At 37.8% G+C, this 24,093-nt stretch overlaps 1 protein-coding gene across 3 annotated transcripts in view; it reads right to left on the bottom strand.

Moving 5' to 3' along the window:
• Positions 1-24,093, bottom strand: part of LVRN (laeverin) — a 73,203-nt gene that overhangs the window by 46,094 nt on the left and 3,016 nt on the right. The gene's annotated exons all lie outside the window — the stretch shown is intronic.

The raw sequence follows: 24,093 nt of genomic DNA, 5'->3' as shown, positions 1-24,093 counted from the left end.
TGGATTTATCGAATCCCTACTGCTCCTTCCTCCATCTCCAAGAAAAAATACAAAAGGTGACACGATCCCACCATGCACTGGTGATTTATAGGGAAAAGCTTAGGGACAAGAGTACCGTGAGCAAACAAGAAGATTTCCAGGTTCACCCTCTGTAAACACTGCCTGAGTCTGACAAGAGCATGGCTCCTATCAAACAACTTTCCCCTCCAAAGAAACCTGCAGTCTCATTATCCCATTTTCCAAGACTCTGTGACCTGGGAACTGCTTTTAGATGACAACTGTGGATGCTAAATTCCTTTTTTTCTCCGAAGGTGCTGAGACTTAATGTCTCTCATGCATTTACCCCAGCTCAGGCCCAGTTCTTAGATAAATAAAAGGAGAATTCAACACAGATATCTTGAGAGCCCTGTCTATCCATTATTCACCTCTGTAAATCCCTCCTCCACCATGATAAGGGCCCTGCTCACATAAAACTTCACACAGCTTTAGGAAGAGCACACAGAACAGCAGGCATGTTCAAAAGCTTTTCACAGTCAGCTAGTTTGATGTGCTCATAACCTCACTGTGACAAAACTGTAATTTTCAACAAGCCTACTTTGCTTTATTTGCTTTTCCCTACTTTATTCTACTCTTGCTTTCTTGGCTGAAAGGGGGCTTGTGGGCTCTGACAAGCAGCCACTTTGGCTGCAAGACTCTGCTCCATCTACCGCTAGCTGAGCAACCCTGAACTAGTCACGTAGTCTTGCTGAGCCTGTTTCCCCATCTAGAAAAAAATGACACTAGCTATATTTCATCGTTGGATGAGCTTTTATATTATTAGTAACTACATTTAGCAATAAACGCCCTGTGAATTCGCCTATATTCCTTCCAATCTCACAGATTATTCTTGATATGGATGAACTACAGAAGAATTCAAGGAAGAATAAGTTACAGAGTAAGGGTGGAGGGTTGGAAATTACAAATGCATTTAAAAAGGTTCCATCACTTTGCTGTACAGCAGAAATTAAACACAACATTGTAAAAAAAAAAAAAAAAAGTTTCCAGAGATCACAGGTTGGCCACAAGCTGAATATGAACCACATTTGTCTCCCCAATTAATTTTAAACTATGAGAAATTAGGGGTTACGTAGTTTTTCTTCTGTATCATTTAAAATACTTGGCTAAAATATGGGTTCATAGCAAATAAGTATTTTCTCAGCCTCGGAGGCACTATAAAGTAAAGGAAGCTTGATGTTAGTATGTACAGAAGAACATGAAGTACTTTGCAGAGTTTGCCACATTGGCATTTGTTTGTTTTGTAGTATTGGTTGGTATCTTTTAAAGGGATGGGATAAAGTACAGAAGATTCAAGCAATTGACAATACAGTAAAAAGAATGAGCAGGGAATTCAGCAACCTGAGTAGTTGCTCACGATCTGCAGTGTAAACATAGGGGTGTAACTTTGGGAAAGTTGCTTAAACTCTTCGGACATCCGTTTCTATGAAATGCAGGATGGGACTAGATGATCTCTAAGTCCACTTAGAGCTCTAAAACTGATTCCAACAGAGATAAAGACTCCAACAGGATGGAGAGAAGAGCCCTTGAGGTGGCCATGACTGAGTCATCTAGGATGAAGAGAAATAGCCCCCTTGGGAGTTTTCATGCTGAGTAGCCTTCAGCAGATCTGCGAGCCTTCTGAAATCACAGGACACTTTGTACAAATGGTGATCTGTTAGCATGAAAAGTGCAATGTAAAGTGAAAAAGTGCATTCAATTATATAATACATGCTTATATATTTGGAAAGCCAACACATGCCTATTGTTTTTGTAATGGAAACTATAGAAAGTACAGCTTGATGACATCTCTGCTGCCATAACTCCCCAAAGCATGTGAATCTCAAGGAGGTGGCAAGGTGGGGAGGAGGGAGAAAATCAGCCTCTTCAAGGAGGTGAGAAACTTTCATGCTCACCAAAGGTGCAGGTTTAAAAAGGCGGGGAGACACCAGCTTAGGGAGTCACTGCTTTAACAAATCAAGCATCAAGCAAGTCCTTCCAATTCCATGACTGAGGTCTCCAGAGAAGTGAAATAAAAGAAACGCTTGGATTTTACTCAACTATTTCCCTCCCTAGTGTTATACAAGCAAACAAAAAGGGAAAAATCCCTACAACACACAGCCTTTCTGGCTCTCAATCTTAACTCCAAAGGTCAGGGCCAGCCGGCAGCACACACAATCTGGTTATGCCACATCTGGACCCAAGGCTGGTATTTATTTCCCTTCTCTCTCTGCTTTGGACTCAAGCAACCCTGTAAGGGTATCCTTTCTCCCTTCAAACCTCACAGAAACATGTTATTATGGTGCCTATGAAGTCTGGGTTTAGAGTGGTCAGCTGGTGAGGGAGTTAATTTGGGAGAATTTGTCTCCTAGTGGCTCACTATTGCAAAGCCACTTTCCTGCCCTCTTGTACAGCCAGAGAATGGTGGGCTCACCACTTTCTTGTGCTGGAAAAGGTCTCAGCAGGCAAGACACGTGATGCCCTTGGGGATCCATCTACTACCACATAAAAAATATTCATTCAGTACAGTATTTCATTCCAAATTATTTTATGAACTCCATACGCCTACAGCTCTAGTTAAGAAGTGCTAAATAACATAGCTGGTCAAGGATTAAATAAGACTCTTTGGAGAGTTGTCTCCCCTGATTTTTTTTAACACAGTAACAACACTCAGAAATCAAAATGTTTAGTAAAGACAGATGTTACACCACTGGATTGGCCCGTGAATCATGTTTGTTTATTACTTGTGTAATACGATCTTAAAACTGAAGTTTCCACCAGACGACAAAACATAATAGATGTAAAATTCCAAACAAAGGTGCCAAACCATGTTATGAAGATTTTGAAAGTAAATGGCCTCAAGAACCTTCAAGCCACTCTTGGGTTTCTCAGCTACATGGAGGACATAGAAGAAGGGTCAGAGAACGTAGATAAAAGAGATCAGAGAAAAGATTCCTTGGTGGGGAGGGACATTATGTTGCCATGTCCTCCTGCACTCAGGGAGTTGGGAGGAGGTGCAACCCTCTAAACCTGAGACAGGGGGAGAAAATCCCTGAGAGCAGTGGAAGTGTTTCCTAAGGCTGAGAGACTTAGAGGCTGGTACCCAATTCACTCCTGAGAAAGCTGAAATTGACACTGGCTGGAGTCGAACTCCTATCAGGTGGGAATCTATACTGTTTTGGAGCCAGAACCAGGAGAGTGCTGCTGCCCTGGGACCCACATCAGTCCCAGGCAAGGGATGTATGAGTGTTCCCTGGAAAAGCCGTGGGCCCTGAGACAGAATCTTAGATTCTGTCCAATAGAGCTGCCTGGAGGAGCTTGGAGATGCACTACTGTGTGTCTAGGGGCCGAGGAAGGAGTCACAAGTGACAATCAGAACAGAGAAATAAGAGAAGCATCCTGTAAGGACAAGAGAATTGTAGGAGAAAGAGAAACAGTGAGAAAGCTCTGAGGCATCCAGGAAAATGACATCTCAAGGGAAAAAGGCATCTGCTAGACCAGAGTGAGACCAAGCGATGAGAGTACTGGTTCAAGTAAGAGCTGCCCTGTGTGTTGCCTCTCCCTGTCTCTACTAGTCCCACTGGACCTGGTAGGGTTTAAATAACAGCTCAAGATGGAAGGGGAGGACTAGAAATAGGAGGCAGAGAGATGGAAGGACCACTACCCTCTATGTCACTGCAGGCTTCTATCCTGAAGTCAGCCCAAGCTCGGAGAAGTGAGGTTGGAGAGAGAAAAAGGGAGATTTAACAGCAACTTAAGTTCAGAGTTTTGAGTATCACCCAGAACTGGATTTCCTAAGTTTTTTGCGTCTGGATAATGTTTGTAACTTCGTGACCATAGATCATCTATTACCTAAGAATTAGCAGGAAATTATGGGTTGCTAGAGTATTCATGCAGGAGCAGGAGCTATTATCCCAGAGACTAAATTGTAAAAGGACAGTGGGAGAAAAATGATTGCATTTTTACTGAATTATGAGGTGTGGTATTTCAATATGCTAGTTACACTTGTTTTCAAAAGATACAGGATCTAAACCTGTGATGAGCAAACCATCTCCCAGAGGAAACTGCTCAGCCACATAAAATGTGTGGGTTCAACAGCTCTATAAGGTAATGAACTGACCTCTTTTCTCTGTGACACCAGCGATATCATGTGCTTGGCACTTGAGTTCACTGACCTTGTTTTGAGACTTCTAAATTCTTTCCTAATATAATTTCTCTCTTGTGTGTCATACCCTGAGGACTGTGCCAGATTTCCTGCATAAACAGCGACTGGAAGGGAGTCTTTTTCAATTCACTGTTCACTCTTTGGACACCTGCACAAAATGATTGATCTTCATCATGCTGTTTTCACCTTAATTTGTCCCAAATAAAGATCTTAATTTTCTTCAGGCACTTCATACTAACAAGCCACTCCCACCTCTTGATTTTTCTATTTTCATTTCTCTAAATACTACCATATTTTTTCTTATCTTTTAAAAAGGAAATGGAGTGATCAGAAATGCAAGTATTCCTAAAGGATACTGAACAAGAATAGGATTCATACATTCGCTCTCTCTTTTTTTCTTAAATTTCGGTTGGTTTTTTTAAAATTTTAATTTAATTTTGTTTTTACACAGCAGATTCTTATTACTTATCTGTTTTATACATGTTAGTGTATACATGTCAATCCCAATCGCCCAATTCATCCCACCACCACCCCCACCTCCCCACTTTCCCCCTTGGTGTCCATACGTTTGTTCTCTACACCTGTGTCTCTATTTCTGCCTTGCAAACCGGTTCATCTGTACCATTTTTCCAGATTCCACATATATGCGTTAATATATGATATTTGTTTTTCTCTTTCTGCCTTAGTTCACTCTGTATGACAGACTCTAGATCCATCCACGTCTCTACAAATGACCCAATTTTGCTCCTTTTTAATGGCTGAGTAATATTCCATTGTATATATGTACCACCTCTTCTTTATCCATTTGTCTGTCGATGGGCATTTAGGTTGCTTCCATGACCTGGCTATTGCAAATACTGCTGCAATGAACATTGGGGTGCATGTGTCTTTTTGAATTATGGTTTTCTCTGGGTATATGCCCAGTAGTGGGATTGCTGGATCATACGGTAATTCTATTTTTAGTTTTTAAAGGAATGTCCATACTGTTCTCCATAGTGGCTGTATCAATTTACATTCCCACCAACAGTGAAAGAGGGTTCCCTTTTCTCCATACCCTCTCCAGCATTTGTTGTTTGTAAATATTCTGATGATGCCCATTCTAACCGGTGTGAGGTGATACCTCATTGTAGTTTTCATTTGCATTTCTCTAATAATTAGTGATGTTGAGCAGCTTTTCATGTGCCTCTTGGCCATCCGTATGTCTTCTTTGGAGAAATGTCTATTTAGGTTTTCTGCCCATTTTTGGATTGGGTTGTTTGTTTTTTTGATATTGAGCTGCATGAGGTGCTTGTACATTTTGGAGATTAATCCTTTGTCAGTTGCTTCGTTTGCAAATATTTCTCCCATTCTGAGGGTAATCTTTTTGTCTTGTTTATGGTTTCCTTTGCTTTGCAAAAGGTTTTAAGTATCATTAGGTCCCATTTGTTTATTTTTGTTTTTATTTCCATCACTCTAGGAGGTGGGTCAAAAAAGATCTTGCTGTGATTTATGCCAAAGAGTGTTCTGCCTATGTTTTCCTCTAAGAGTTTTATAGTGTCTGGTCTTATATTTAGGTCTTTAATCCATTTTGAGTTTATTTTTGTGTATGGTGTTAGGAAGTGTTCTAATTTCATTCTTTTACATGTGGCTGTCCAGTTTCCCCAGCACCAATTATTGAAGAGACTGTCTTTTCTCCATTGTATATCCTTGCCTCCTTTGTCATAGATTAGTTGACCATAGATGTGTGGGTTTATCTCTGGGCTTTCTATCCTATTCCATTGATCTATATTTCTGTTTTTGTGCCAGTACCATATTGTCTTGATGACTGTAGCTTTGTAGTACAGCCTGAAGTCAGGGAGTCTGATTCCTCCGGCTCCTTTTTTTCCCCCTCAAGATTGCTTTGGCTACTCGGGATCTTTTGTGTCTCCATACAAATTTTAAGATTTTTTGTTCTAGTTCTGCAAAAAATGCCATTGGTAATTTGAGAGGGATTGTGTTGAATCTGTAGATTGCTTTGGGTAGCATAGTCATTTTCACAATATTGATTCTTCCAATCCAAAAACATGGTATATCTCTCCATCTGTTTGTATCACCTTTGATTTCTTTCATCAGTGTCTTATAGTTTTCTGAGTACAGGTCTTTTACCTCCTTAGGTAGGTTTATTCCTAGGTATTTTATTCTTTTTGTTGCAATGGTGAATGGGATTGTTTCCTTAATTTCTCTTTCTGATCCTTCACTGTTAGTGTATAGGAATGCAAGAGATTTCTGTGCATTAATTCTGTGTCCTGCAACTTTACCAAATTCATTGATAAGCTCTAGTAGTTTTCTGGTGGCATCTTTAGGATTCTCTCTATATAGTATTATGTCATCTGCAAACAGTGCCAGTTTTACTTCTTCTTTTCCAATTTGGATTCCTTTTATTTCTTTTTCTTCTCTGATTGCCATGGCTAGGACTTCCATAACTATATGGAACAAGAGTGGTGAGAGTGGACCTCCTTGTCTTGTTCCTGATCTTAGAGGAAATGCTTTCAGTTTTTCACCATTGAGAATGATGTTTGCTGTGGGTTTGTCATATATGGCCTTTATTATGTTGAGGTAGGTTCCCTCTTTGCCCACTTTCTGGAGAGTTTTTATCCTAAATGGGTGTTGAATTTTTTCAAAAGCTTTTTCTGCATCTATTGAGGTGATCATATGGTTTTTATTCTTCAATTTATTAATATGGTGTATTACATCAATTGATTTGCATACATTGAAGAATCCTTGCATCCCTGGGATAAATCCCACTTGATCATGGTGTATGATCCTTTTAATGTGTTGTTGGATTCTGTTTGCTAGTATTTTGTTGAGGATTTTTGCATCTATATTCATCAGTGATAGTGGTCTGTAATTTTCTTTTTTTGTAGTATCTTTGCCTGGTTTTGTTATCAGGGTGATGGTGGCCTCATAGAATGAGTATGGGAGTGTTCCTTCCTCTGCAATTTTTTGAAAGAGTTTGAGAAGGATGGGTATTAGCTCTTCTCTAAATGTTTGATAGAATTCAACTGTGAAGCCATCTGGTCCTGGACTTTTGTTTGTTGGAAGATTTTTAATTACAGTTTCAATTTCATTACTGGTGATTAGTCTGTTCACATTTTCTATTTCTTCCTGGTTCAGTCTTGGAAGGTTATACCTTTCTAAGAATTTGTCCATTTCTTCCAGGTTGTCCATTTTATTGGCATAGAGTTTCTTGTAGTAGTCTCTTTTGGTGCTTTGCATTTCTGCGGTGTCCATTGTAACTTTTCCTTTTTCATTTCTACTTCTATTGATTTGAGTCCTCTCCCTCTTTTTCTTGATGAGTCTGGCTAATGGTTTATCAATTTTGTTTATCTTCTCAAAGAACAAGCTTTTAGTTTTATTGATCTTTGCTATTGTTTTGTTTCTATTTCATTTATTTCTGCTCTGCTCTTTACGATTTCTTTCCTTCTACTAACTTTGGGTTTTGTTTGTTCTTCTTTCTCTAGTTCCTTTAGGTGTAAGGTTAGATTTTTTATTTGAGCTTTTTCTTGTTTCTTGAGGTAGGATTGTATTGCTATAAACTTCCCTCTTAAAACTGCTTTTGCTGCATCCCATAGGTTTTGGGCCATCGTGTTTTCATTGTCATTTGTCTCTAGGTATTTTTTGATTTCCTCTTTGATTTCTTCAGTGATCTCTTGGTTATTTAGTAACATATTGTTTAGCCTCCATATGTTGTGTTTTTTACATTTTTTCCCTGTAATTGATTTCTAATCTCATAGCGCTGTGGTCAGAAAAGATGCTTGATATGATTTCAATTTTCTTAAATTTACCGAGGCTTGATTTGTGACCCAAGATGTGATCTATCCTGGAGAATGTTCTGTGTGCACTTGAGAAGAACGTGTAATCTGCTGTTTTTGGATGGAATGTCCTATAAATGTCAATTAAATCTATCTGGTCTATTGTGTCATTTAAAGCTGTGTTTCCTTTTTTATTTTCTGTCTAGATGATCTGTCCATTGGTGTAAGTGAGGTGTTAAAATTCCCCACTATTATTGTGTTACTGTTGATTTCCTCTTTTATAGCTGTTAGCATTTGCCTTATGTATTAAGGTGCTCCTATGTTGGGTGTATATATATTTATAATTGTTATATCGTCTTCTTGGATTGATCCCTTGATCATTACGTAGTGTCCTTCTTTGTCTCTTGTAATAGTCTTTATTTTAAAGTCTATTTTATCTGATATGAGAATTGCTACTCCAGCTTTCTTTTGATTTCTATTTCCATGGAGTATCTTTTTCCATCCCCTCACTTTCAGTCTGTATGTGTCCCTAGGTCTGAAGTGGCTCTCTTGTAGACAGCATATATATGGGTCTTGTTTTTGTATCCATTCAGCTAGTCTATGTCTTTTGGTTGGAGCATTTAATCCATTCACATTTAAGGTAATTATTGATATGTATGTTCCTATTACCATTTTCTTAATTGTTTTGGGTTTGTTTTTCTAGGTCCTTTTCTTCTCTTGTGTTTCCCACTTAGAGAAGTTCTTTAGCATTTGTTGTAGAGCTGGTTTGGTGGTGCTGAATTCTCTTAGCTTTTGCTTGTCTGTAAAGCTTTTGATCTCTCCATCAAATCTGAATGAGATCCTTGGTGGGTAGAGTAATCTTGATTGAAGGTTCTTCCCTTTCATCACTTTAAATGTATCATGCCAGTCCCATCTGGCTTGTAAAGTTTCTGCTGAGAAATCAGCTGTTAATCTTATGGGAGTTCCCTTGTATGTTATTTGTCGTTATTTTTCCCTTTTGCTTTTAATAATTTTTCTTTGTCTTTAGTGTTTGTCAATTTGATTACTATGTGTCTTGGTGTGTTTCTCCTTGGGTTTATCCTGTATGGGACTCTCTGCCTTTCCTTGACTTGGGTGGCTGTTTCCTTTCCCATGTTAGGGAAGTTTTTGACTACAATCTCTTCAAATATTTTCTCACAACCTTTCTTTCTCTCTTCTCCTTCTGGGACCCCTATAATGTGAATATTGTTACGTTTAATATTGTCCCAGGGGTCTCTTAGGCTGTCTTCATTTCTTTTCATTCTTTTTTCTTTATTCTGTTCCGCGGCAGTAAATTCCACCAATCTGTCTTCCAGGTCACTTACCCGTTCTTCTGCCTCAGTTATTCTGCTATTGATTCCTTCTAGTGTATTTTTCATTTCAGTTATTGTATTGTTCATCTCTGTTTGTTTGTTCTTTAATTCTTCTAGGTGTTTGTTCTTTAATTCTTCTAGGTCTTTGTTAAACATTTCTTGCATCTTCTCGATCTTTGCCTCTATTCTTTTTCCAAGGTCCTGGATCATCTTCACTATCATTACTCTGAATTCCTTTTCTGGAAGGTTTCTTATCTCCACTTCATTTAATTGTTTTTCTGGGGTCTGATCTTGTTTCTTCATCTGGCACATAGCCCTCTGCCTTTTTATTTTGTCTATCTTTCTGTGAATGTGGTTTTCATTCCACAGGCTGCAGGATTGTAGTTCTTCTTGCTTCTGTTGTCTGCTCTCTCATACATTCTCTCTTTCATTGAATTTCAAAATTGGAAGTGACCTTGGAGAGTTCCACCATCTTAGTTTACAGATGGGGAAGCTGATACCCAGGAATTTATGCAACTGATTTGATAACTAGTAAGTGGTAGGGATGGTACCAGAACCAGGGCTCCAGCTCCCAAGCCCTGGGTCCTTTCCATGCACTGCCTGCTTGAAGTATATAATGTCACAAATACTAAAATTAAAGTAAGATATCGTGAAGATGACTGAGGATTAACTTTATAATCAATAACATTACCAAGAGATGATAAGACTTCTATTTCCAGCATGAGGAAGCAGCATAGGCTAGAATTAGCCTTCTGCTGAAAACAACTAAAAAAACCTGATGAAATATATGAAACAACTGTTTTCAGACGTTGGATAACAGGACGCACAGGACTGTGATTCCCAAGAGAAGAGAAACAAAGAAGTTGAACTCTACAATCAGTTTGTCTTTCTATCTGGAAGTGATTTCTAAACTGCAGCACAGGGAGGGAAAACTGAAACAGAGTTCAGTTGTCTCACTAAGTTGAGGAGGCAGAGATAGATGCTCAGGGAGACCTAGATAGCTAGAATTTGCAGGGTAGACTACAAGGGAGGAGTAGGTATGCAGAGAAAGACATCCAGAAATCTGCATAGAATCCCCCTTGAGTCTTTGGTCAAATAGTAATCTGCACTTCAGAAGGTCAAGCAAAGAAAATCTGTCAGGGAAAGAATAGCTACTAGGGAGGGGAAAGCTGAACAAATCCCAGAGCTCACATAGTGCTAGGAGTTGTTCAAGCTCCCAGAAACCAGAGTATAGACATCTCCAGAATATTTGGATTTTTCAACAGAGACCAGAAGGGTAATGCCTGCATAGTGAACTAAACTAGTCCTAGAGTAAAGGCGACTTTACTCTCAAAGTGCTTAAACACAAGTCTCAAGAGATCAAATGAGGATCAAAAGGATCACAAAGTAATTTATGTGCCTATTAAAAAAAAGGCCAGCATTCGTTAAAGCAATATAACAAAATGCAGCACTCAGCAACATAAAATTTAAAATATCAGGGGTTCAATTAAAAAAATGAGAAAATGCACAAATATTTGGAAACAAAATAGAACAGTTCTAAGTAACCCATGAGTCAAAGAAGAAATCAAAAGGGAAATTAGAAAGTATTTTCAACTGAATGAAAATGAAAAAGCAACATAACATCATCTGTGGCATGTCACTAAAGCAGTAGTTAGTGGAAATTTTATAGCATTAAATGCCTATATTAGAGGAGAAAAAAGACCTTAAATCAATGACCTTGCACCCACCTTAAGAAAATAGAATAAGAAAAGGAAATGAAGCCCAAAGCAAAAAGAAAGGAAATAATAAAGATTAATGCATGAAGTATTGAAATAAAAAATAGAAAAACAATAGAGGAAATGTATGAAATAAAAAACTGGTTCTACAAGTAGATTAATAAAGTAGATAAATCTCTAGACAGACAGATCAAACTTATTGACTATCAGAAGTGGAAGAGACTTTGCAGAGCCCTACTCTCTTAATTTACAGATGTAAAAGCTGAAGCCCTGGGAGTTTATGCAACTGGTTAGACAACTAGTAAGTGACAGGGGTGGTAACAGAACTAGGGCTCCAGCTCCCCAAAGAGAGAAGACACAAATGACCAATATCAGGAAAGAAAGAGGTGACATCACTACAGATTCTACAGATATTAAAATAGTAAGAAGAAAGGAATATTTTGAACAACTTTATACTTTTAAATTTGGTAACTTTGATTAAATGGACAAATTCCTTTAAAGACTTAAACTACCAAAGCTCACTCATAAAGAAATAGATAACCTGAATAGCACTATATCTATTAAGGAAGCATCTTTTGTAGTTAAAAACCATCTCACAAAGAAGCTCCAAGCCCAGGTGGCTTCATTGGTGAAACTCAACCAAGCATTTAAGGAAGAAATAATACTAATTCTACATAAATATTTCCAGAAAATTAAAGATGGAATACCTCCAAATTTATTATTTGAAGCCAGTGTTACTCTGATACCAAAACCAGACAAAGACATTGCAAGAAAAAAAGCAAAACAAAACAAAAAGCCACAAGTCTATATGTCTCATGAACATAGATGCAAAAATTATAAACAAAATTTTAGTGAATTGAATGCAACAAAATATAAAAGGATAATACATCAAGACCAAGTGGGATTTATCATGGCAATGCAAACTTAGTTTAATATTAGAAAGTCAAGCAGTATAATTTGCCATAGTAACAAATTAAAAAAGAAAAATCATATGATTATCACAGAAGAGCAAATCTCATACAGAGGAACAAAAATTAAAATCCCTAGACTTCTCTTCAGAAATTATTCAAGCCATAAGTCAATGAAATAACATCCTTAAACTGCTGAAATTAAAAACAAAAACCCACCAATCTAGAATTCTATACTGAGCAAAAATATTTTTCAAAAATGAAGGAAAAATAAAAATTTTCAGACAGACAAAAACTGAGAGAATTTATCACCAGTATACCTGAACTTGAAGAAATGTTAAAGTCTTTCAGGTGAAAACAAAATAATACAACATGGAAACTTAGATGTACACAAAGGAATGAAGAGCCCTGGAGATGGTATATATGTAAGTAAATAAAAATTTTTTCTCTTGTAAAAATTTATCTTCAAGTAATTAATTGTTTAAAGGAAAAACAATAACAGCATATGGTAGGGTTAATAACCTATGTAAAAGTAAGATGTGTAGCAGCTGTAGCACAAAGGATAGGAGGGGAAAAACAGAAACATGTGCTTCTAAGATTTATATATTATATGTAAAGTGGGTATAGTTTCATTTGAATGTAGTCTGTGATAAGTTGGGACACATATTGTACCTAGAGCAATCCTCCTGCTCTACTTCTCACCTCACCACACACAAAAAGACATAGCTAATTAGCCAAGTTAATATTAAATGGAATATTAAAAACTACTCAATCCAAAAGAAGAGAAAAAAAAACAGTTTAGACAATAGAGAGCAAATAGCAAGATGGTAGATTTGAATCCAATCAACTCAATAACTACATCAAATGTAAATAGTCTAAACACCCCAATTAAAGGGCAGAGATTGTCAGACTGTAAGACCTAACACTATGTTTCAATAAGAAATTCACTTTTATTATCAAGACACATATAGATTAAAAGTAAAAGTTTAGAAAAAGATACATCATGTAAGTAGTAATCATAAGAAAGCTGGAACAGGAATATGGAGAGATCACTGGTATAGAGTGTGGCCTGTGTAGGGCACATTCTCTCAAAAGTGCTATGAGCAGGTTAAGTACGGGTTGCCATTTCTAATGTAGATTCAATCTTCAGACTTTTCAAACAGAAGGAAGACGTTTTCTTCACAGTGAACTTAAAAGATCTCATTTGTTAAAAACAAGACAACAGGCCCAAAATGGAGTCATTGGTACTATACCACACATCACCAAACCGAGACTTGATACTTAATTACAGTTTCCCCTTCTCCCAGGAATGGAATCTTAAACCACTCAACCTGGAATTACCTAGTCAGCACTAGTGAGGTTATATGTCTGATAGACCACAGTCACCCCTAAAGAAAGGTGACCTTGCCGTGAACAATCAGTCTTTGCTAGTATAACGTCCTTGTCCTGCCCCCTTCTGCCTATAAAAGTCTTTCACTTTGTACAGCTCCTGGGAGCACCTTTCTATTTGCTATATGGGATGCTGCCTGATTTATGCATCACTGAATACATGTACTCAGTTGAATTTTGTTTTTTTAACACAGTCTAAACCCTCTCAATCGACTTATGCCAATAAGGAAAGGAGGTAGCTCTAGTACTGTCATGTTTGTTTGTTTTTTAACAACTTTACTGGAGTATAATTGCCTTACAATGGTGTGTTACTTTCTGCTATATAACAAAGTGAATCAGCTATATGTATACATTTATCCCCATATCCCTTCCCTCTTGCATCTCCCTCCCACCCTCCCTCTCCCACCCCTCTAGGTGGTCACAAAGCACAGACCTGATCTCCCTGTGCTATGCAGCTGCTTCCCACTAGCTATCTATTTTACATTTCATAGTGTATATATGTTAATGCTACTCTCTCACTTTGTCCCAGCTTACACTTCCCCCTCCCCATGTCCTCAAGTCCATTCTCTACATCTGCGTCTTTATTCCTGTCCTGCCCCTAGGCTCATAAGAATGATTTTTTTTTTTAAGATTCCATATATAAATGTTAGCATATGGTATTTGTTTTTCTTTTCTGACTTACTTCACTCTGTATGACAGACTCTAGGTCCATCCACCTCACTACAAATAACTCAATTTTGTTTCTTCTTATGGCTGAGTAATATTCCATTGTATATATGTGCCACATATTCTTTATCCATTCATTTGTTGATGGACACTTAGGTAGCTTCCATGTCCTGGCTATTGTAAATAGTGCTGCAATGAACATTGTGGTACATGTCTCTTTTTGAACTATGGTTTTCTCAGGGTATATGTAGTGGGATTGCTGGGTCATATGGTAGTTCTATTTTTAGTTTTTTAAGGAACCTCCATACTGTTCTCCATAGTGGCTGTATCAATTTACATTCCCACCAACAGTGCAAGAGGGTTCCCTTTTCTCCACACCCTCTCCAGCATTTACTGTTTGTAGATTTTTTGATGATGGCCATTCTGACTGGTGTGACATGATCCCTCATTGTAGTTTTGATTTGCATTTCTCTAATGATTAGTGATGTAGAGCATCCTTTCATGTGTTTGTTGGCAATCTGTATATCTTCTTTGGAGAAATGTCTATTTAGATCTTCTGCCCATTTTTGGACTGGGTTGTTTGTTTTTTTGATATTGAGCGGCATGAGCAGCTTGTATATTTTGGAGATGAATCCTTTGTCAGTTGCTTTGTTTGCAAATATTCTGAGGGTTGTCTTTTCGTCTTGTTTATGGTTTCCTTTGCTGTGCAAAAGCTTTTAAGTTTCATTAGGTCCCATTTGTTTATTTTTGTTTTTATTTCCATTTCTCTAGGAGGTGGGTCAAAAAGGATCTTGCTGTGATTTATGTCAGAGTGTTCTACCTATGTTTTCCTCTAAGAGTTTTATAGTGTCTGGCCTTACATTTAGGTCTTTAATCCATTTTGAGTTTATTTTTGTGTGTGGTTTTAGGAAGTGTTCTAATTTCATTGTTTTACATGTAGCTGTCTAGTTTTCCCAGCACCACTTACTGAAGAGGCTGTCTTTTCTCCATTGTATATTCTTGCCTCCTTTATCACAGATAAGGTGACCATATATACGTGGGTTTATCTCTGGGCTTTGTATCCTGTTCCATTGATCTCTATTTCTGTTTTTGTGCCACTACCATACTGTCTTGATGACTGTAGCTTTGTAGTATAGTCTGAAGTCAGGGAGCCTGATTCCTCCAGCTCCATTTTTCTTTCTCAAGATTGCTTTGGCTATTTGGGGTCTGCTGTGTTTCCATACAAATTGTGAAATTTTTTGTTCTAGTTCTGTGAAAAATGCCATTGCTAGTTTGATAGGGATTGCTTTGGATCTGTAGATTGCTTTGGGTAGTATAGTCATTTTCACAATGTTGATTCTTCCAATCCAAAAACACGGTATATCTCTCCATCTGTTTGTATCGTTTTTAATTTCTTTCATCAGTGTCTTATAGTTTTCTACATACAGGTATTTTGTCTCCTTAGGTAGGTTGATTCCTAGGTATTTTATTCTTTTAGTTGCAATGGTAAATGGGAGTGTTTCCTTAATTTCTCTTTCAGATTTTTCGTCGTTAGTGTATAGGAATACAAGAGATTTCTGTGCATTAATTTTGTATCCTGCTACTTTATCAAATTTATTCATTAGCTGTAGTAGTTTTCTGGTAGCATCTTTAGGATTCTCTATGTATAGTATCATGTCATCTGCAAACTGTGATATTACTGTCATGTTTTTAAGTTGTTTTTCATGGAGTTAGATCCCATACTTCTCACATCCATCCTATACTGTACATAAATCTTGCACACAGTAAATGAAGAGGTGCATATTTAAAAATTCTCATAACTAGTAATGGTATAATATCACTCTAATGAAAGAGACCCCAAAGGTGTGTATTTATTAATTGGGGTTAGTGATTATGAACAAGGGTCTCAGGGAAGGCCAAGTTCATCTTGCAAGATGTACTAGTGGAGCATGGTCCCCTAATATTCTCAATACTGCTGTAACCAATTTTACCCTCAGGAAGATATTTCAGAAAAGGCCTCCTTACATCTTTAAAATGGCCAAAGACAACCTATTAGCCATTCTGTACAGTCTAGGGCCATCTGAGTGACTTGTACTTATCAGGAAAGGAAAGAACACAAGATATTTTTTATTTCAGTGTTCCTAGTACCTCTTTTACCAGGTGACTAATCAGACCTTGATGAGCTAAGAAACTGGTCTTTAGCATAAGTATTCTCTGCAATGGGTTCCAAAGGTCAGAAGCAACTGGTACAAAATATAGTTTTGGAGTACACTGGTTTATGGAGTCCTTGGTAATAATTGTTTGGAAAGCTTGGATGAATTGGAATGTTATAAGCTCTAGTCATTAGTGTTGGAGGAAACATTTATTTTACATGAAGAGAATTAACTGTCAAAATTTACTTACCAGAACTCAGATGTGTAAAGCAATCTGTCCTATAACTTCATACTCTGGAACCCATATTCTCACTGATGGTAGAGGAAAAGAACGCAAGCTTGCCAATTACAGGTTACTCATTGTTACTGATTTTAAAACAGTCTTGTTTGTGGGGATAGTCATTTAAAATCCAAATTCCCTTTCAGGGCTCTTTTATTTCCTACAGGCATGAGAACTAAGAAGCTTTCTCCTACACCCAGATGCCAGACTGCGGAAGGGCAGAGAAGGAGGAGACCTCTTGACAGGAGAGGACTTCTTGGATTTGCCATATTGATGTGACTGCATTCTCTTGACTGGTATGACTTGTAAACCATTCCTTCACAACAGTCAAGGCTCAGTAGTTCCCACTGATAACATGGCACTCATCTGGGCTCTTGCTCACATGGCCAGTCCTCTGAGTCTGGATGCAACTCCCTCTGGACCACATCTTGCACAGCCACTCCACAGCATTCACTGCAACACATTTACTTCGATCCCTGGCATGGTGGCCCCTCTTTAGCTCCCTAGTCAATGTTCTTATCCCATGTGCAAAATTCTAGATCTCCTGTGACCTCAAATAGATCACAACTAAAACATGCACAATCCAGGGCCCATTGGCCTAAGCCATTTCTACTCTATGAATTAGAAGCCACACTGGTTGCAGACCATGCTAACCATAAAGGGAAGAACAAGGGTCTTGCTCTGAGATCTTCTTCAGGCACTCTTTTGGTAATTTTGTTGTATCCTCCATTCTCCATTATGTTCTATCCAGTAACAGGTAATGTCAGTGTCTGACAAGATCCAACACCCATTTGTGATTAAAAAAAAAAAAAAGCAACTCAGAAATACTGTGAATAGAGGGGAACTTCCTCAACTTGATAAGGAACATATACAAAAAACCTCCACCTAAAATCATACTGAACAGTGAAAGGCTAAAAACTTTCTCCCTAACATTAGGGAAAAAGAATGTCCACACTTACCACTCTTAGTCAACATAGTGCTGGAAATTTCAGCCAGCAAAGGAAGGTAAGAAAAGAAATGGCATATGGATTGGAATAGTGGAATTAAACTGTCTCTGTATGCAGATAACATGATGATCTACATAGAAAATCCCAAGGAATCTATAAAAACAAAACAAAAACTCCTAGATCTTGCAAGTGAGATCACCAAGTCCTAGGACACAAGATAAGCACACAAAACTCACTATTTCTTTGTAGTAGAAACAGATACATAAAAACTAAAATTAAAAATACAATACTTGGGCTTCCCTGGTGGTGCAGTGGTTGGGGGTCTGCCTGCCAATGCGGGGGACGCGGGTTCAGGCCCTGGTCTGGGGGGATCCTGCATGCCGCGGAGCGGCTGGGCCCGTGGGCCACAACTGCTGAGCCTGCGCGTCTGGAGCCTGTGCAGGAGTGGCCGCGATGGTGGGGGGCCCGCGCACCACGATGGAGAGTGGCCCCCGCTTGCCGCAGCTGGAGAGGGCCCTCACACAGAGGTGAAGACCCGACACAGCCAAAAAAAAAAAAAAAAACAAAACAATACCATTTACAATTGCTCAAATAAAATTAAATACTTAGGCATAAATATAATAAAACAGGTATAGGATTTGTATGCCAAAAATGATAAAATGCTGATGAAATAGATCAAAGATTTAAATAAATGAACAGATATTCTGCGTTCATGGACTGGAAAATTCAACATAGTAAAGAAAGGCAGAAAAAGAGTGGAAACAAAAATGGGAAAAAGAGCAAGGGCAAAAAAATAGAAAACAGTAACAGATATGGTATATATTAATCCATTATATCAATACCAATATCAGAAATGAAAGAGGGGACATCACTACAGATACCATGGACATTAAAAAGATAATAAGGAATACTATGAACTAATTTATGCCCACAAATTTGATACTCTAAATGAAAAGGACCAATCCTTGAAAGATACAATCTGCCAAAACTCACACAAGAAGGAACAATCTGAAAAAGCCTATATCTATTAAAGAAATTGAATCAATAATTAATAACCTTTCAAAACAGAAATCACCAGGCCCAGATGGGTTCACTGGTAAATTCTACCAAACATTTAAGGAATACCAATTCTCTACAATCACTTTCAGAGGATAGAAGCAAAGGGAATACTTCCTAACTCACTCTATGAGGCCAGCATTACCCTAACACCAAAACCAGAACAAAACATTATAAGAAAAGAAAACTACAGGCCAATAGCTCTCCTGAACAGAGAAGCAAAAATCCTCAACAAAATATTAGCAAATCAAATCCAACAACGCATAAAAAGAATTACATACCCCGACCAAGTGGAATTTATCCCAGGTATGCAAGACTAGTTCAACATTCAAAAATCAATTAATGTTATCCATCACATCAACAGACTAGATAAGAAAAATCACATGATCACCCATTAATAGATGCAAAGAAAGCATTTGCCAAGATCCAGCACCCATTTAAAATTAAAATTCCCAGTAAAGTAAGAATAGAGAGGGACTGCCTAATATTAATAAAGGCCATCTACAAGAAAATCTACAGCTAACTTCATACTAAATGGTGAGAATTTGAAGCTTTCCACTAAGATCAGGGACAAGGCAAGGATGTCCCCTCTTGCCACTCCTTTTCAACATTGTACTGGAAGTCCTTCCAAATGCAGTAAGTCAAGAAAAGGAAATAAAAGATATATTCATTGGGAAGGAAGAACTTAAAACACTCTTATTCACAGATAAGATGATCATCTGTGTTTTCTACAAAATCCAAAAGAACTGACAAAAACCTCCTGGAACTAATAAGCAATTATAGCAAATTTGCAGGATACAAGGTTAATATACAGAAGTCAATTTATTTTGTATATACCAACAGTGAACAAATGGATCTGAAATTAAAAACATAATGCCATTTACATTAGTGTCCCTAAAAATGAAATACTTAGGTATAAATCTAACAAAATATGTACAAGATTTAGATAAGGAAAAATAGAAAACGCTGATGAATGAAATTTTAAAAAGAACTAAATAAATGGAGAGTTATTCCATATTCATGGATCTGAAGACTCAATATTATCTGCGTATCAGTTCTTCCCAACTTGATCCATTGATTCAGTGCAATCCCAATTAAAATCCTAGCAAGTTAAGTTTATGGATTTCGACAAACTAATTCTAAGGTTTATAGTGAGAGGCAAAAAAACCAGAATACCTAACACAGTATCGAAGGAGAAGAACAAAGCTGGAAGATTTACACTACATGACTTCAAGACTTACTATAAAGCTAAAATAATCAAGACAGTGTGGCGTTGGCAAAAGAATAGACAGATCAAGGGAATAAAATAGACAGCCAAGAAATAGACCCACAAAAATATAGTCAACTAATCTTTGACAAAGAAGCAAAGGCAATACTATGGAGCAAAGAAAATCTCTTACTGGACACCCACATGCAAAAAAAAATGAATCTAGACCCAGAACTTACACCCTTCATAAAAATTAACTCATAATGGATCATAGATCTAAGTGTAAAATGTAAAATTATAAAACTCCTAGAAGATAACATAGGAGAAAACCTAAATGATCTTGGGTATGGTGATGTCTTTTAAGATAATACACCAAAGACATGATCAATAAAAGAAATAATTGATAAGCTGGATTTTATTAAAATTAAAAAATTTTGCTCTGTCAAAGACAATATAAAGAGAATAAGAGGACAAGCCATAGACTGGCAGAATATATTTGCAAAAGACACATCTGATAAAGGACTGTTATCCAAAATATACAAAGAACTCTTAAAATTCAACAATAAGAAAACAAACAGGGACTTCCCTGGTGGTCCTGTGGTAAAGAATCCGCCTCACAATGCAGGGGATGTGGGTTCGATCCCTGGTCAGGGAACTAAGATCCCACATGCCGAGGGGCAACTAAGCCTGCATGCCACAACTACTGAGCTCGCGTGCCTCAACTAGAGCCTGCATGCCACAAACTACAGAGCCCATGTACTCTGGAGCCTGTGCGCCACAACTAGAGAAGAGAAAACCCTCATGCCACAACTAGAGAGAAGCCCACGCACCACAACAAAGAGCCCGCGTGCTGCAACTAAGACCCGATGCAGCCAAAAATAAATTAAATAAATAAATAATAAATCTTAAAAAAAAAGAAAACAAACAACTCCATTCTATGTATGTTAACTGAATCACTTTGCTGTACAGCAGAAATTAACAACATTGTAAATCAACTAGACTTGAATAAAATAAATTTTAAAAAAGAAAACAAACAACTCAATTAAAAAATGGGCCAAAGACCTCAACAGATACCTCACCAAAGAAATTATACAGAAAAGCATATGAAAGGATGCTTCACATCGTATGTCATCAGGGAAATGCAAATTAAAACAATGAGATACTTATTAGAATATAGGCCAAAATCCAGAACACTGACAACATCAAATGCTGACAAGAATATGGAGCAACAGGAACCCTCATTCATTCCTGGTGGGAATACAAAATGGTATATCCACTCTGGAAGACAGTTTGGCAGTATCTTACAAAACTAAACATAAGTTTACCATGTTTCTTGGTATTTACCTAAAGTAGCTGAAAATGTATGTCTACACAAAAACCTGTGCACAGAGTTTATAACAGCTTTTTTCATAATTGCCAAAACTTGGAAGCAGACAAGATGTCCTTCTGTAGGTGAATAGATAAATAAACTGTGGTACATCCAGACAACAGAATATTATTCAGCACTAAAAAGAAATGAGCTATTGCAACATGAAAAGACATGGAGGAATCTTAAATGCATATTGCTAAGTGAAAGAACCCACGCTGAAAAGGTGATATACTGTATGATTCCAACTATATGACATATGGAAAAGGCAAAACTATGCAGACAATAAAAAGATCAGTGGTTGCTGGGCAGAGTGGGTGGGTGGGAAGATGAATAGGCAGATAGCAGAGGATTTTTAGAGCAGTGAAAATACTCTGTATGGTATTATAATGATGGCTATAAGTCAGTATATATTTGTCCAAACAGATAGAACACCACCAAAAGTAAACCCTAAGGTAAACTGTGAATTTGGGGTGATTATGATGTGCCGATACAGATTCATCCTTAGTTAAAAAAAAAAAAGTGCCATTCTAGTGAGTGATATTGATAATGGGGGAGGCTATGCATGTGTGGAGGCAGGGGATATATGAGGAATCTCTCTACTTTCCCTTAAATTTTGTTGTAAACCTAAAACATCTCCAAAAAAAAAAAACAAAGTCTTTAAAAAAAGAATTCTTAGACATTACACCAAAGGTATGTTCTATAAAAAATACCGATAAATTGGACTTCTTTAATATTAAAACTTTTGCTCTCTGAAAACCTTATTAGGAAGATTAAAAGACAAGTTACAGACTGGCAGAATGATATTTGTAAGCCATATATTTCACAATGGACTCAGATGTAGATTATATTAAAAAAATCCCAGGACTCAACAGTAAAAAAACAATTCAGCAGGCTTCCCTGGTGGCACAGTGGTTAAGAATCCGCCTGCCAATGCAGGGGACACCGGTTCAAGCCCTGGTCTGGGAAGATCCCACATGCCGCAGAGCAACTAAGCCCGTGCGCCACAACTACTGAGCCTGCACGCCTAGAGGCCATGCTCCGCAAGAGAAGCCACCGCAGTGAGAAGCCCGTGCACCGCAATGAAGAGTAGCCCTCACTCGCCGCAACTAGAGGAAGCCTGCTCACAGCAACGAAGACCCAATGCAGCCAAATAAATAAATATAAAATAAAAAAATAAAAAAACAATTCAATTAGAAAATGGACAAAAGACGTGAAGAGACATTTCATTGAAGGGATATACAGATGGCAAATAAGCATGAAAAGATGTTTATCTGCAGCAATTGTTAAAATATGTAAATTTCCAAACGCCACTCAAAACTCACTGCTCTAGAAAGTTTCTGCTTTTAAAATTTTTTAAATTGTGGAAAATATGGGTTGGCCAAAGAGTTCCTTTGGGTTTTTCCATAACATCTTATGGAAAAACCTGAACGAACATTTTGACCAACCCAATACAAAAACATAAAATTCATCATCTTAACCATTTTTAAGTATAACGTTGAGTGGTGTTAAGTACATTCACACTGTTGTACAACCAGTCTCCAGAACTCTTTTTATCTTGCAAAACTAAAACTCTGTACTCATTAAACAAAAACTCCCCACTTGGGACTTCCCTGGTGGCGCAGTGGTTGAGAATCCACCTGCCGATGCAAGGGATATGGGTTCGATCCCTGGTCCAGGAGGATCCCACATGCCACGGAGCAACTAAGTCCGTGTGCCACAACTATTGAGCCTGCACTCTAGAGCCTGCAAGCCACAACTACTGAGCCCATGTGCTACAACTACTGAAGCCTGTGCACCTAGAGCCCATGTTCCACAACAAGAGAAGCCAGCGCAATAAGCCCACACACTGCAACGAAGAGTTGTCCCTGCTCGCCGCAACTAAAGCCCACACACAGCAATAAAGACCCAATGCAGCCAAAAAAAGAAAAACTCCTCACTCCCCCAGCCCCTAGCAACCACAATTCTACTTTAAGTCTCTATAAATTTGACTACTTTAGGTCCCTTATATAATGTCCCCGAGATTCATCTGTGTAGTAGAATATGTCAGAATTTCCTTCCTTTTTAAGGCTGAATAATATTCCATTGTATGTATAGACCACATTTCGTGTCTTCCCTTCATCCATCAATGGACATTTGGGTTGCTTCCACCTTGTAGCTATTGTGAATAGTGTTGTTATGAACATCGGTGTACTGATCTGGAATTTCTGAGGGTGTGCCCCTGGAATCTACATGTTTAATAAGCTCCTTTGGTGTTTCTGATGCACATTAAAGTGTGAACCACTACTCTAATGCAGGATTTCCCAAAGTATAGATGGAGAAGGATTTTTGGTAGCCCTCACACACACTATTACATAGATCAGACTCACACATGATAAAGTCAGTCCTTTCAGATTTATGAATCATTCTGATTAGGTCAAGAGAAAGCATTGCTTTGGTGTTATTTATCTTGAACATCTAATTCTAATTTCCCTTTTTTAAGAACGAGAGAGCAGCCTTCAGATTCAAAGCCTTCAGATCCTTCAGCAGACAATAATGATAGCTAGAACTTATTAACAAGGTTTTGTTTGCATTGTATTAGTCTGTGCCATTCCTTTCTATAAATTTCAAATGGTTTTCCATCTATAATAATGGTATAGAGTTGCTTTTCAATAAATCTACTTAACATTTTTGTTTAAATCAAGTAACTTTTTTTAGCAAATAATAGGGCCAGAGATATGTGAATATGGCAAAATCTGAAAATAGTCATATGCCAGTGAATGAAGTTTGGGAAATACTGCTTAGAGGGACATTAACGTTTGGATCTTGCTCTCAACTTTCCACACATGGAAGATGCACATGTCCAAGGTATCCAGTAGATGGCTCCTCTATGGCAGAAATGTGAAGTCACCTGTCAGGTAGAGAAAGGCTGAGCACAGGTAGAAAGCATCCCCAGCAACCTGTGAAGCTAGCAAGTCGTAACCTAAACCTTAGAAGTGTCAAATAGTGATGCTCTTTGTATTTTCTGGACTGACCTTCTTTCTCTCTTCCGTTAGAGTTGAGTAAAATTATTTAAATACATTAGCCTGTCTGGACTGTAATTAGGGACCATCAAAGAACAGAAGTAAACATGTTCCAACCGCTGCAGC

The sequence above is a fragment of the Balaenoptera acutorostrata genome, chromosome 2 (assembly GCF_949987535.1).
Source record: "Balaenoptera acutorostrata chromosome 2, mBalAcu1.1, whole genome shotgun sequence".
In the NCBI taxonomy this organism is placed as follows: Eukaryota; Metazoa; Chordata; class Mammalia; order Artiodactyla; family Balaenopteridae; genus Balaenoptera; species Balaenoptera acutorostrata.
The sequence above is the reverse complement of the archived record's forward strand: the minus strand, read 5'-3'. Positions and strand labels throughout refer to the sequence as shown.